The 14,886-nt window shown below is 45.2% G+C and overlaps 1 protein-coding gene across 2 annotated transcripts in view; it reads left to right on the top strand.

Moving 5' to 3' along the window:
* LOC126298000 (retinol dehydrogenase 13-like) overlaps window positions 1–14,886 on the top strand; it is a 180,853-nt gene that overhangs the window by 60,552 nt on the left and 105,415 nt on the right. The window lies entirely within an intron of this gene.

The following is a 14,886-nucleotide window of genomic DNA, read 5'->3' as shown; positions in this document are numbered from 1 at the left end:
ACTAGGGCGACTGGAGGCTGGTCAAACACAGCAGGTTGTAGCACGGTCCCTCTATGTGTCACAAAGTATGGTCTCAAGATTATGGCAACGATTCCAGCAGACAGGACACGCGTCCAGGCGCTACAGTACGGGACATCCACAGTGCACAACACTACAAGAAGACCGATATCTCACCACAAGTGCCCGCAGACGGCCATGGAGTACTGTAGGTAGCCATGCTCGGGACCTTACCGCAGCCACTGGAACAGTTGTCTCCAGACGACTGAGCAGAAATGGTTTCTTCGCCCAGAGACCAACAAGGTGCATTCCACAGACCCTGGTCACAGCAGAGCCCGTAAAGCCTAGTGTCAAGAACACAGTACATGGTCATTCGACCAGTGGTCCCAGGTAATGTACACGGACGAGGCCAGGTATAGTCTGAACAGTGATTTTCGGCGGGTTTTCATCTGGCGCTAACCAGGAACCAGAAGGGGACCTGTATAGAGATCGTGATTTGATGGTGTGGGGTGGGATTGTGATTGTTGCACGTACACCCATGCACGTCTTTGACAGAGGAACTGTAACAGGTCAGGTGTATCGGGACGTTATTTTGCACCAGTATGCCTGCCTTTTCAAGGGTGCAGTGGGTCCCACCTTCCTCGTGATGGATGATAACGCACGGCCTCACCGAGCTGCCATCGTTGAGGAGTACCTTGAAACAGAAGATATCAGGCGAATGGAGTGGCCTGCCTGTTCTCCAGCCCTAAACCCCATCGACCACGTCTGGGATGCCCTCGGTCGGCGTATCACTGCACGTCTTCAAATGCCTGCGACACTTCAGGAGCTCCGACAGGCACTGGTGCAAGAATGGGAGTCTATACCCCAGCAGCTGCTCGACCATCTGATCCAGAGTATGCGAACCCGTTGTGCGGCCTGTGTACGTGTGCATGGTGATCATATCCCATACTGATGTTGGGGTACACGCACAGAAAACAGTGACGTTTTGTAGCACATGTGTTTCAGGACGGATTTCTCAACTTGTCACCAGTACCGTGGACTTACAGATCTGTGTCGTGAGTTTTCTCTTTGTAACTATGCTATTAGCGCCAGTTTTGTGTAGTGCCACGTTGTGTGGCACCACATTCTTCAATTATCCTTAATTTATGTGGGTGAGTGTAGATGCATGGGACATCCCTTTTCGGAAATCGTTAGGAAATTCCTTATTTCGAGAACCACAGTGTCAAGAGTGTGCCGAGAATACTACAGTTCAGGCAATACCTCTCATCATGGACAACACATTGGCCGACGGCCTTCACTTAACGACCGAGAGAAGCGGCGTTTGCGTAGAATTGTCAGTACTAACAGGCAAGCAATATTGCGTGAAGTAAATGCAGAAATCAATGTGAGGCATACGACGAATGTATTCGCCAGGACAGTGTGGGAGAAATTTTGCGTTAATCGGCTATGGGAGCAGACAACCGACGCGATTGCCTTTGATAACAGCATGACATCGCCTGCAGCCGCTATGCTTGGCTGGACCCAAAACAACTGGAAAATAGTGGCCTGGTCAGATGAGTTGTAAATGTAGTTGGTAAGAGCTCATGGAAGGGTTCGAATGTGACGCAGACCCCACTAAGCCATGGCCCCAGTTTGTCAACAAGTCATTGTGGTGGCTCCATAATGGTGTGGGCTATTTTTAGATGGAATGGACTGTGTCCTCTGTTTCAACTGCACTTATCACTGGCTGGACGGCTACGTGGAGGATATTTGCAATCATCCATTGACTTCATTTTTCAGGATGAGAATGCGCCATGTCACTGGGCCACAACTGTTAGAGATTGGCCTGAAGAACATTTTCGACAATTAGAGCTAATGATTTGGCCACCGAGCTCGCCAGACTTGAATCCCGTCGAACATTCATAGGACGTAACCGCGAGGTCAGTTCGTGCTCAAATCCTGTATCGGCAACACTTCGGCTCTTAAGGACGGATACAGTGGCAGCATGGCTCATTAATTCGGCTGGGAACCTCCAAAGACTTGTTGAGTCCATGCCACGTAGAATTGCTGCGCTATGCCGAACAAAAGAAGGTCTGGCACGATATTATGAGGTATCCGATGGCTTCCTTCACCTCAGTGTAATATCACCATAATAACTGCTGGGCATTAACACTGGAACAACCGGAGGGATCATAATTAACAATTTTTTCTTATTGTGTATGTACAGTATAGTAGTGTAGCAGCGCTGCCTGGCGCAAGCCATGGCTGCAGTAATCACGTTGATGGCAGTGACCATCTGGTGCAGCACTCCACCACCGTGGCCCGTCTCCATACGTTGATGAAACAACTCGGTCAGCAATCAGCGGTGTTATCAATCCAATTGGTGTGTTGCAGCAGGTGAGCTACTTCGATGCCTGAGTATCTGCATGTCAACACACCTGGCCCTGGCACGTATAAATTGATGATTGCCCAAACGTCAGGAGGCATCGAATCTGAGACAGCTGTGGAGTTGGCTACCGCCACGTGGCCTGGAGAAGCATTATCGCTCTACCACGGTACACTGGTGCAGTGACCATTGTGCGTCAACCTATGGGTCCACCAGCTGCATGGACCAGCATCAGTTCTGTTGGGCCAAGGGCCGAACTAGCTCCTTTCCACTCCGGCCCAGCTAGGTGCCTATGGTCAACAAATGCAGCCAGCCAGAAGCCGGCAGGCTGGGTTCGTCCCCTGGATGCCGCCGCTCCCACTGCAAGCAAGGCCGCCGTCGGAAACGCTGGGCTGTGTAGTCTGCACCTACTCGAACGTCAACTGCGCCGACTACCTTGCTTGCAAACGCGCACCACTGCACTGTTTACAAGCTGGTATCCTGACAATGCATTGCCGCCGGAGACCGTGGGTTCGACACCCACCCTCCGTTTCCTGTACATAGGCATTGGCTCTCCAACGTATGCTTGTGTGTAATATTGAAACATTATCAAATAATGTTCTTCATGAAATAAGTTCGTGGCTTGTGGAAAATAAATTAATGCTAAATCACAGTAAGACTCAGTTTTTACAGTTTCTGAATCACAATTCAACACGAACTGATACTTTGATCAGACAGAAAGGGCATATTATAACCGAGACGGAAAAGTTCAAGTTCCTTGGCGTTCGGATAGATAGTAAGCTGTTGTGGAAATCCCATGTCCAGTATCTTGTTCAGAAACTAAATGCTGCTTTATTTATCATTAGAACAGTATCTGAAATACGTGACAGCTCAACACGAAAAGTAGTCTACTTCGCATATTTTCATACGCTTATGTCATATGGTATTATTTTTTGGGGTAAGTCTTCTAATTCAAAAAGGGTATTTTTGGCTCAAAAACGGGCTGTTCGAGCTATGTGTGGTGTAAGTTCGAGAACCTCTTGTCGACCCCTATTCAATAGTCTGGGAATTCTGACATTGCCCTCACAGTATATGTTTTCTTTAATGTCGTTTGTTGTTAGTAGTATTAGCTTATTCCCAAGAGTTAGCAGCTTTCACTCAGTTAATACTAGGCAGAAATCAAATCTGCATGTGGAATGCACTTCCTTGGCTCTTGTGCAGAAAGGAGTGCACTATTCTGCTGCATCCTTTTTCAATAAGCTACCACAAGAACTCAAAAATCTTGGCAATAGCTCAAAAGCTTTTAAGTCTAAACTGAAGAGTTTCCTCATGGCTCACTCCTTCTATTCTGTCGAGGAGCTCCTGGAAGAGCTGAAAAATTAATCAAATTCCAGTGTTACATTGTTGATTTTCTTTATTTAAACTTACGAATTGTCGTCTGAATACGTTTCTTGTATTTTATTTTATCTGTTTCTACTATGGTGTTATAATTTCATGTATTGACTCGTTCCATGACCCTGGAGACTTCTCCTTAATTTGGTCCCACAGAACAATAAATAAATAAATGAATAAATAAATAAAACATAAGAAATAAATCAACTAGTTCCAAACTGAATATAACTGGTTTTGGGCCTGCTCCCACGAAAGAACCCACACATCTTGGATAAGGAAGTGGAACCGGTCACTGTGACAAGTCTACTCCTGGTTTTCCAACCCTGTAACGGGGGTGATGTTGTCCAGCACTGTCGATGTCGTTACATAGTAACAATCCATAAAAATTACAAAAAAAACGACATCGCCTCCAGCACCTTTCCTGGGCTTGTCACTATGTCGGCGGGGCACTAGACGACTGGACGAGCGTGGTGTCCTCAGAGGGTACCGATTTCAGTTGGTAAGAGATAACGGTAGAGTTCGAGTATGGCACAGACCCCAATAAGCCATGGGCACAAACTGTCAACATGGCACTGATCAAAATGAATGTAGGTCCATAATGGTGTTTGCTACCCTTACATGGATTGGACTCGATGTCTGGTTCAGATGGAGCCATCATTAATTGGAAACGGTTATGTTCAGCTACTTATGGACCACTTGCAGCCGTTCATGGACTTCATGTTCCAAAACAACGATGTCATGTCACTGGAGCACAACTATTCGCGATTGGTTTGAAAAGCGTTCTGGACAATTCGAGCGAAAGATTTGGCCACCTAGGTCGCCCGACTTGAGCCCCACCAAACGTGTATGGGAAAAAATCGGGAGGCCAGTTCGGGCACAACATCGTGCAGTGGAAATACTTTCGCAGTTATGGGCGGCTATAGAAGCAGAATGGCTCAATATTTCTACAGGGGACTTCCAACGACTTGTTGAGTCTATGCGGCATGTACACTCCTGGAAATGGAAAAAAGAACACATTGACACCGGTGTGTCAGACCCACCATACTTGCTCCGGATACTGCGAGAGGGCTGTAGAAGCAATGATCACACGCACGGCACAGCGGACACACCAAGAACCGCGGTGTTGGCCGTCGAATGGCGCTAGCTGCGCAGCATTTGTGCACCGCCACCGTCAGTGTCAGCCAGTTTGCCGTGGCATATGGAGCTCCATCGCAGTCTTTAACACTGGTAGCATGCCGCGACAGCGTGGACGTGAACCGTATGTGCAGTTGACGGACTTTGAGCGAGGGCGTATAGTGGGCATGCGGGAGGCCGGTTGGACGTACCGCCGAATTGCTCAACACGTGGGGCGTGAGGTCTCCACAGTACATCGATGTTGTCGCCAGTGGTCGGCGGAAGGTGCACGTGCCCGTCGACCTGGGACCGGACCGCAGCGGCGCACGGATGCACGCCAAGACCGTAGGATCCTACGCAGTGCCGTAGGGGACCGCACCGCCACTTCCCAGCAAATTAGGGACACTGTTGCTCCTGGGGTATCGGCGAGGACCATTCGCAACCGTCTCCATGAAGCTGGGCTACGGTCCCGCACACCGTTAGGCCGTCTTCCGCTCACGCCCCAACATCGTGCACCCCGCCTCCAGTGGTGTCGCGACAGGCGTGAATGGAGGGACGAATGGAGACGTGTCGTCTTCAGCGATGAGAGTCGCTTCTGCCTTGGTGCCAATGATGGTCGTATGCGTGTTTGGCGCCGTGCAGGTGAGCGCCACAATCAGGACTGCATACGACCGAGGCCCACAGGGCCAACACCCGGCATCATGGTGTGGGGAGCGATCTCCTACACTGGCCGTACACCTCTGCTGATCGTCGAGGGGACACTGAATAGTGCACGGTACATCCAAACCGTCATCGAACCCATCGTTCTACCATTCCTAGACCGGCAAGGGAACTTGCTGTTCCAACAGGACAATGCACGTCCGCATGTATCCCGTGCCACCCAACGTGCTCTAGAAGGTGTAAGTCAACTACCCTGGCCAGCAAGATCTCCGGATCTGTCCCCCATTGAGCATGTTTGGGACTGGATGAAGCGTCGTCTCACGCGGTCTGCACGTCCAGTACGAACGCTGGTCCAACTGAGGAGCCAGGTGGAAATGGCATGGCAAGCCGTTCCACAGGACTACATCCAGCATCTCTACGATCGTCTCCATGGGAGAATAGCAGCCTGCATTGCTGCGAAAGGTGGATATATACCGTACTAGTGCCGACATTGTGCATGCTCTGTTGCCTGTGTCTATGTGCCTGTGGTTCTGTCAGTGTGATCATGTGATGTATCTGACCCCAGGAATGTGTCAATAAAGTTTCCCCTTCCTGGGACAATGAATTCACGGTGTTCTTATTTCAATTTTCAGGAGTGTAGCTGCTGCACTACGCCGGGCAAAAGGAGGTCCGACACGATATTAGGCGATATCCCATGACTTTTGTTACAGTGTCTATGACACATGTCTTTCAGAGTTACAAAATTTTGTGTCACACGATTTACCCTGCTATTTGCATATGTTCAGTGATTCGTTTTTCCGGATAGGACCCCGCGGTGATAGAGAAGAGGGGGCTAAGTGCAGACAACGTATTCCACCCTCTCCCATTTCCTCTCTCTCTCTCTCTCTCTCTCTCTCTCTCTCTCTCTCTCTTTCTTTCTTTCATCGCATCAATTAGACACACCACAAGAACTCTACTGGTACCTATACGGTCTCCTACACTGGGCAATTACACTTAAGACACAACGCTCAATCTACGCAAAGGGAAGGCGACGGTTTACACGAGGAAGGAGAAACTTTCTAATCAGAATGCTGAATAACCTCTGAGGGCCTCAGCCACGAGTGTTATCAACGTCGTATGAATTTGATCGTTGTTCGCACAGCCTCATTTCTCCGTATTCGTTTTGTGGTAGCTTGTAGCATCCTTGCACTCTCAAAACCTCAACGGCTACTGAGATTGAAAACATGATGTGCTCTATTTTCCGGCAGTAATCTCGTCGTGTGTGAGGCCAATGTTCAACCGGCACAAGTCCTGCTTGTACGTATGACTGGCAACATGTACTGCAACTCGTCGAGTTTACACTTTTAGCACATTTAGATATACGCATAATTTGAGTGAAACATAATTATCCTAGCTCTAAATTAAAATTAATTCCAGCCCCCGTTTCTATCCAAGAATTTCGTGACGTTTCTCTTTTCGAAACTATACGCTTGTTCGATTCAGATCTCACTGGAATTTGGATGAAAAGAGCAAAGTTCCAAGACTGTCCGCTTTTTCGACTTAGGCGGAAAATGAAACACAAAAATAAAAAAATTGTAAAGCAGCACACGTGTCAGCAGAAGTCAGCAAATTTATCATGTCCGCCGTATTTCGGCCGTACGTAGTACGTTCGTTTCGATGAGGTTATAAGTCTGTCGTGCTGTGCTGTGGAATGAGAGCACCGGTTCTAGTTGGATAATGGAAGGTGAAACAGTCGGTATTTTGTCCTTGCTAGACAAGGACTACAAATTTATAGGGAACAAGAAAAATTAGAGATATTATTTTCCATTTTTAATGTATAAATTATGGCAATGTGCTCAGTGGGTAGCTGTCGAACTGCAAATCGTAACATGTGGGTTTCTTTTTCAGTCACTTATCGCATCTCTTACGCTTGGCAGTGATATATAGATCTGAACGTAAAAATGGCGAGTTACTGCGTGGTTCGGAGTCCACGTTATACTATAGGTCGCCCTATAATTGGCAGCGTAAGTCACTTCAGAGGTCAGAGGGAGGCGACGGCATACCACCCCATACAGAATAGTGTCTGATAAAGTTCAAAGCAGTCTGTGGTTTGGGAACTGCTTTACTGTTTATTTGTGATAAAATGGACTACTCATTCTGTTCGCTTCGCGTTTCCTCCTGCTTCGTGCGCCAATTTCCAATTGTTCATCAGAATGGACTGTAATTGTTGCACGATACAGTTTAATTCGGAAATGAGTCATTATCGCTCCGGACACACCCACCCACCCACTGACCTATCCACTCACCCACTCACACACGCGCACACACATAAACACCACACACACAACACACACACACACACACACACACACACACACACACACACACACACACACACGCACACACACACCAGTGGCGGGTTATGAGTCTAAATTCTGGGGAAGCCAAGAAACCTTTTGGAAAATCATCTTTCCTTCCCTTTCAATGTACATACGAGTATATCTAGGGTTCCTAACGACCTCTGCCACAACCACTACTAATAAGAATACAACGACGACTCTCACTACTTCTACTACTGCTGATAATAATAATAATAATAATAATGATAATTTGATTTACAAACGAACTGATAGAGCGAGCGTTTCACTGAAACTAGTTAACTCGACAATATTCTTTCTTCCCGAATCTTTCGGGGACATCGTCATACCATGTTCTCGGCTTTCAAGTGTTTGCAGTATTAGTTTTTCAATTGAGGTACAAGCAAGAGCTGATCAGCGATCCTGGGCCATAATGACCCTCTGATACGTTTTTACGCGTTTTGGGCAAGAAAAACTCCTTGCTACTTAAGCACTTGTTGTAGAACTGGTAGAAATTAGACAAAATAGTTTGAAAACTTGTGGCAGAATATGGTCCGTTTCATTCTCAATCATTCTTTTGATAACCTCTCCGAAACTGATGGATTTAAATGTTTCCTTATGCTGGGAAGAAAATACAGCCTCCAGTTCTACACGCAACTGCGAGCGACTGAAGGACGCACCGTACTTTTGTAATAATGAATCCGTACCGTCTACAGGGAAATGCTGACAATAATTAATGAGTAATATCGCCTAATTTAAGAAAGAACAGTTTATCACAATGTGAAAATCTTGTTTCCAGTTGTGTTACAATATTATCTAATAACTCGAAGTACAACTGTTTGTGTTATGACATCAGTGGATTGCCAATATATTCATCCGCCATTTCAGCTCTATTCATGGAAATCTCAGCTTGCGATTTAGTCGAGCGTTTCGTCGAATTTAAGAAGTCTATCAGTTTATCTTCATTTATTAATGCATCTTGAGACAGCATTGTTGCAAAACTCTGCATTATTGTTTCTTTTCTGAAGAATGCCTTTAAAAATGTGCTATGAGAAGCAGAGAAAATGAAAACAAAGTCAAAGTCCAGGAGGCTAGTTTTGAAACCACAGGTTTCTCTTTTGGTCGTTGCACTAGATTCTGGAGAGTCAATCACTTCGTTTAAAGCCTCATTTAAATCCGGGCGGTTTTCTCGAATGGCAGATGTTATTCCGGCGTTACAGTTCCATCTCGTTTCACTGTTCGAAGGAATCCGTTTACCAACAACACTGTCGAGAATTGCTGTGCGCTTGTAAATCCGCTTGAAGAAAGCAGGGATAACCGGAAGAGTGGAGAAAAAAATTGTTATTGGTTTTGTGCAAGAACAGCTATACTGCGAAAGTATATCTAAGCAATTTGGAAAACAGTGAGTTAAAACAGCTTTGGGAAGGGGCGGGTGGGGGGGGGGGGGGGGAGGGGGGACATTAGCTTGTAGGTCATTTAATTCTCTTTCCAGAACGGAGCCACCATCATAAGTTTGGACCGCAGATTTTTTCTTCGCATCATAATTCAAAAACACGCCACTCAGTACAGTGAATAAAGCAGCAGCCGTTCTAGCTTCGCTAACATCATGAGAACAAAAAAAAAGTACTTGAATGTCGTCGTTGGAGTGTACTAGTCCAACAACAACAAAGCACTGTGACTTGTCTGAAACTTCTGTCGCTTCATCCACAACCCAGGCATAAAACAAGGTTCTATCAAAACATGAATGTATGTATTCACATAATTCTCCTTATTTATACATTCAACCAGTTAGTTCTGTACGGTTTTTGAAAATTCCTAGAAACAGCCCATTTTTTCTAGTGTGCTTTCACACTTTCGTTTCTCTTTAGCATACGTTTAAAAATGGCTGTGAAGTTTCCGGTATTTAGGGAATCTTCTGTCTGAATGCAGCCTCATACTTACACAAGAGACTTCTGGCGTCAGTTAAAATTTTCTGGAGGTCTCTGTTAGCTTTGACTTCATTGTGGTGTCTGTTTTTCATCAGTTTGTAATGTTCATTAAGTACCTCTTAAATAATACATCTACATCTACATCTACATGATTACTCTGAAATTCACATTTAAGTGCTTGGCAGATGGTTCATCGAACCACAATCATACTATCTCCTTACCATTCCGCTCCCGAACAGTGCGCGGGAAAATCGAACAGCTAAACCTTTCTGTTCGAGCTCTGATTTCTCTTATTTTATTTTCATGATCATTCCTACCTATGTAGGTTGGGCTCAAAAAAATATTTTCTCATTCGGAAGAGAAAGTTGGTGACTGAAATTTCGTAAATAGATCTCGCCGCGACGAAAAGCGTCTTTGCTTTAATGACTTCCATCCCAACTCGCGTATCATATCTGCCACACTCTCTCCCTTATTACGTGATAATACAGAAAGAGCTGCCCTCTTTTGCACCCTTTCGATGTCCTCCGTCAATCCCACCTGGTAAGGATCCCACACCGCGCAGCAATATTCTAACAGAGGACGAACGAGTGTAGTGTAAGCTGTCTCTTTAGTGGACTTGTTGCATCTTCTAAGTGTCCTGCCAATGAAACGCAACCTTTGGCTCGCCTTCCCCACAATATTGTCTACGTGGTCTTTCCAACTGAAGTTGTTCGTAATTTTAACACCCAGGTACTTAGTTGAATTGACAGCCTTGAGAATTGTACTATTTATCGAGTAATCGAATTCCAACGGATTTTTTTTTTTGAACTCATGTGGATTACCTCACACTTTTCGTTACTTAGCGTCAACTGCTACCTGCCACACCATACAGCAATCTTTTCTAAATCGCTTTGCAACTGATACAGGTCTTCGGATGACCTTATTAGACGGTAAATTACAGTATCATCTGCGAACAACCTAAGAGAAATGCTCAGATTGCCACCCAGGTCATTTATATAGATCAGGAACAGCAGAGGTCCCAGGACGCTTCCCTAGGCAACACCTGACATCACTTCAGTTTTACTCGACGATTTGCCGTCTATTACTACTAACTGCGACCTTCCTGACAGAAAATCACGAGTCCAGTCGCACAACTGAGACGATACCCCATAGGCCCGCAGCTTGATTAGAAGTCGCTTGTGAGGAACGGTATCAAAAGTTTTCCGGAAATCTAGAAATACGGAATAAACACTTGTTTGAATAGTTCTTTGTGTGAAATAAAATTACTTGGATGATCTTTAGAAGAAATTGTTGTGGTTGGCCAGGAGAGCCAACCGTGTTCCTAAAGGAGGCCGAAATGCACGCGTTTTAGCTCACGCAGGCTGGCGTGAGGTCTGGAACATGACAAAGGAATTAGTATCGAGAAAAACGGACGTAGCTGGTGGAATACTTAACTTTAATCCATTAATGACGAACGTCGCTCTTGACGGTACATGATTTACAATATCAATAGAAACTGATCGTGGCGCCTTGCTATGTCGTAGCAAATAACGTAGCTGAAGGCTATGCTAACTATCGTCTCGGCAAATGAGAACGTAATTTGTCAGTGAACCATCGCTAGCAAAGTCGGCTGTACAACTGGGGCGAGTGCTAGGAAGTCTCTCTAGACCTGTTGTGTGGCGGCGCTCGGTCTGCAATCACTGATAGTGGCGACACGCGGGTCCAACGTATACTACCGGACCGCGGCCGATTTAAAGGCTACCACCTAGCAAGTGTGGTGTCTGGCGGTGACACCACAGAAATGTGCCGCTCTAAACCTCTAGACAGATTCTTCAGACTGTCGAAACCTTAAGTGGACCATACAGATTTTCTTGCGCGTAAGAGCAAACATGGCTAGCTAAATAATTTTCCCTTTGTTAGGCTAACACATAAACACTTGTGCTGCTCATAGCATTAACTATGGAACTCTCGTAGTGACGCCATGGTTACGGTTACGGTTAAGCTTTCGCACTTTGACTTGCTCTCTAGTGCTGGCGGTTTAGAAGGAATCACGCCCGCTGACACAAGTGGATGAAGGTTTACTGTAAAAATAATTACTGCTGCTTCTACTACCAATTCTACCACATAAATGTGAAGAGGTCCGACCTCAGTTATCTCCTCTAATCAACCGCCACCACTGACACACACACACGCACACACACACACACACACACACACACACACTCACACACACACACACACAAACACACCTCCTTTGGCTGAGCTCGACACTCGCTGCATTCGGTCCTGCAGAACTTGCTCGCGTCACAACTTCCCTGGCGCAATGTGGAATTATCTTAACAGTTACACTAACTTCCATGTAGACAACTGATAGGTTTTGTTCGCCTTTTTATTTATCATATCATTACCTCTGTTTTTTCGTTAGATCTAAACACCAGAGGCCTGATATACTACATTTTTCTTTGTCTGATAATCATTGTTATGCAACTATGTTGTCCTGTAGTGTATTAAATTGGAATAAGATAGTGACAAGGGCAGTTTAATGTAGTCGAATTAAATCAAGAGATGCTGAGGGAATCAGATCAGTAGGTGAGACACTGAAAGCAGTAGACGATTTTTGTTATTTGTGGAGAAAAATAAATGACGATCGCTGGTGTAGGGAAGAATAAAATACAGGCTAGGAATAGCAACAAAAATTCCTGAAAAAGAGGAATTTGTTAACGTCTAGTATAACTTTAAGTGTCAGGTTGTCTTTTCTTAAGGTGTTTGTTAGAAGTGTGGCCTTGTATGGAAGTGAAACGTGAACGACAGGAAATTCAGAGAGGAAGAATATTGAAGCTTTTGAAATATGGTGCTATTGAAGAATGCTGAAGATTAGATGGGTTGATCGAATAACATGCTAGGAGAGTCTTCTTAACTGTCACTATGGCCTGGGAGACCATTTGCGTCTTCTATATTCCTCCACCAGTCATTTCTGTTCCTGGCTTCTCGTGGTCCACTCTCCTTTTCTTAGGAGAGTCGCCTCCGTATCCCTGTTGATACTATCTTCCCATCTTATCCACGGATCCTGAGAATGATACCTATGGTAGTCTTTCCTCTTCCATCCTTATTAGGTCTCCAGCCCATAACAGATCTTCTTTTCTTTATCCTTGGGACAATATCAGCTTGCGAGCATATATCAGCCAGTTCCTCATCGTTTAATATCCTCCATTCCCGTGACTGGGTGTCCATCTTGAGGCCAAATATTTTTCTTTCTGTAGACAGTCCTCACCAATGTATTTTTTTTGTGTGAGCGGGGATATAACCCTTGTGGACCATCGGCATTATGTTTGGTTGCCCATCTTAGGCGTTTCCTTCTCCCCAGCTTCTGACCCACCCCTGGTCAAGAGAAGATACTGAATGGAACTGAGGGAAAAAGATGTGATACAACTTGACTAAAAGAAGGGATGGATTGATAGGATACATCCTGAGGCATCAAGGTATTGTCAATTTGGCAAGAGAAATGTGAGGGGTAAAGGAGACCAAAGCTCGAATATAGCAAAGCAGTTTCAAATGGAAGTAGGTTGTGGTACTTATACAGAGATAAAGAGTCTTGCGCAGGATGGACTAGCATGGAGAGCTGCATCAAATTAGTCTTCGGATTGAAGACCACAACAAGAACAACAATGGTAAAAAGTTTCGGTGATGCTGAGCTACAATCATACAGGACATTTAGAAGCATTACACCGACATTTGATTGTATGTATCTCTATATTTCCAGTGCACAATCTAGATTTCGGCTCTCACGCCACTGTCAAGTACAATGATCTTAGAACATTAACGTATTTTGCTGTGTACTGTGCAGGATGGCGTATGTACAGGTCAACACATTTATTTAACATGATATGAATGGTATAAAATTAACGTCTTGTAGGAAACGTAGCACATTACCGTACCAGCACATTATATCTGGGAAAATCAACCCACAGCAGGTGAACAGGTGTCTACCTGCCTTGGGCTGATTGCCCATGTATGATGTGCCTGTACGATAATGTGTAGCATTCCCACAAGACATTAATTTTGTACCATTTATATAGCAGAATACATTAATGGCCATCGTATTCGATAAGGGCGTGAAAGCCTAAATCTATGATATTCCAGCTGGAACATAACGTCATTTTGAGACAATATTTCGGCGGCCCACCAGGCCGCCATCTTCAGCTGAGTATACCGTCGCAATAACTCGCCGCAACTGAAATAAAATATACCACGGCGATTCCTGTCTGTAGAGCACGACGTATCTGATTGTCGGTATAACCAGTCTGCTTGAACACAGCTTTTAAATGATCCAGTTCTGGTGTCAAACTATCTGAATCTGAGATGGCGTAAGCTCTTTTTACCAATGTATCGGGTGATCAAAAAGTCAGTATAAATTTGAAAACTTAATAAACCACGGAGTAATATAGATAAAGAGGTGAAAATTGACAAACATGCTTGGTATGACAGGGGTTTTTATTAGCACCAAAAAAAACCAAAGTTCACAAAATGTCCGACGGATGGCGCTGGTCAGCAATACTGCTACCGTGACAGGTGAGAGGTACGCCGATATGTTACAGAATCGCATCATCTCCATCCTGGCTGATAAGCACCTGCTGGAACGTACGGTGTTTATGCAGGATGGCGCTCCACCCTATATTGCTACACGCGTGAAAGATCTCTTGCGCGCGTCGTTTGGTGATGATCGTGTGCTCAGCCGCCACTTTCGACATTCTTAGCCTCCCAGGCCCCCAGACCTCAGTCTGTACGATTATTGGCTTTGGGGTTACCTGAAGACGCAAGCGTATCGTGATCGACCGACATTTCTAGGGATGCTGAAAAACAACATCCGACGCCAATGCCTCACCATAACTCCGGATATGCTTTACAGTGCTGTTCACAACATTATTCCTCGACTACAGGTATTGCTGAGGAATGATGGTGGACATATTGAGCATTTTCTGTAAAGAACATCATCTGTGCTTTGTCTTACTTTGCTATGCTAATTATTGCTATTCTGATCAGAGGAAGGCCATCTGTCGGACATATTTTGAACTTTTGTCTTTTTTTTTGTTCTAATAAAACCCCATGTCGTTCCAAGCATGTGTGTCAATTTGTACCC

The sequence above is a fragment of the Schistocerca gregaria genome, chromosome X (genome assembly GCF_023897955.1).
Source record: "Schistocerca gregaria isolate iqSchGreg1 chromosome X, iqSchGreg1.2, whole genome shotgun sequence".
Classification (NCBI taxonomy): Eukaryota; Metazoa; Arthropoda; class Insecta; order Orthoptera; family Acrididae; genus Schistocerca; species Schistocerca gregaria.
This window is presented reverse-complemented; position numbering and strand designations above follow the sequence as displayed.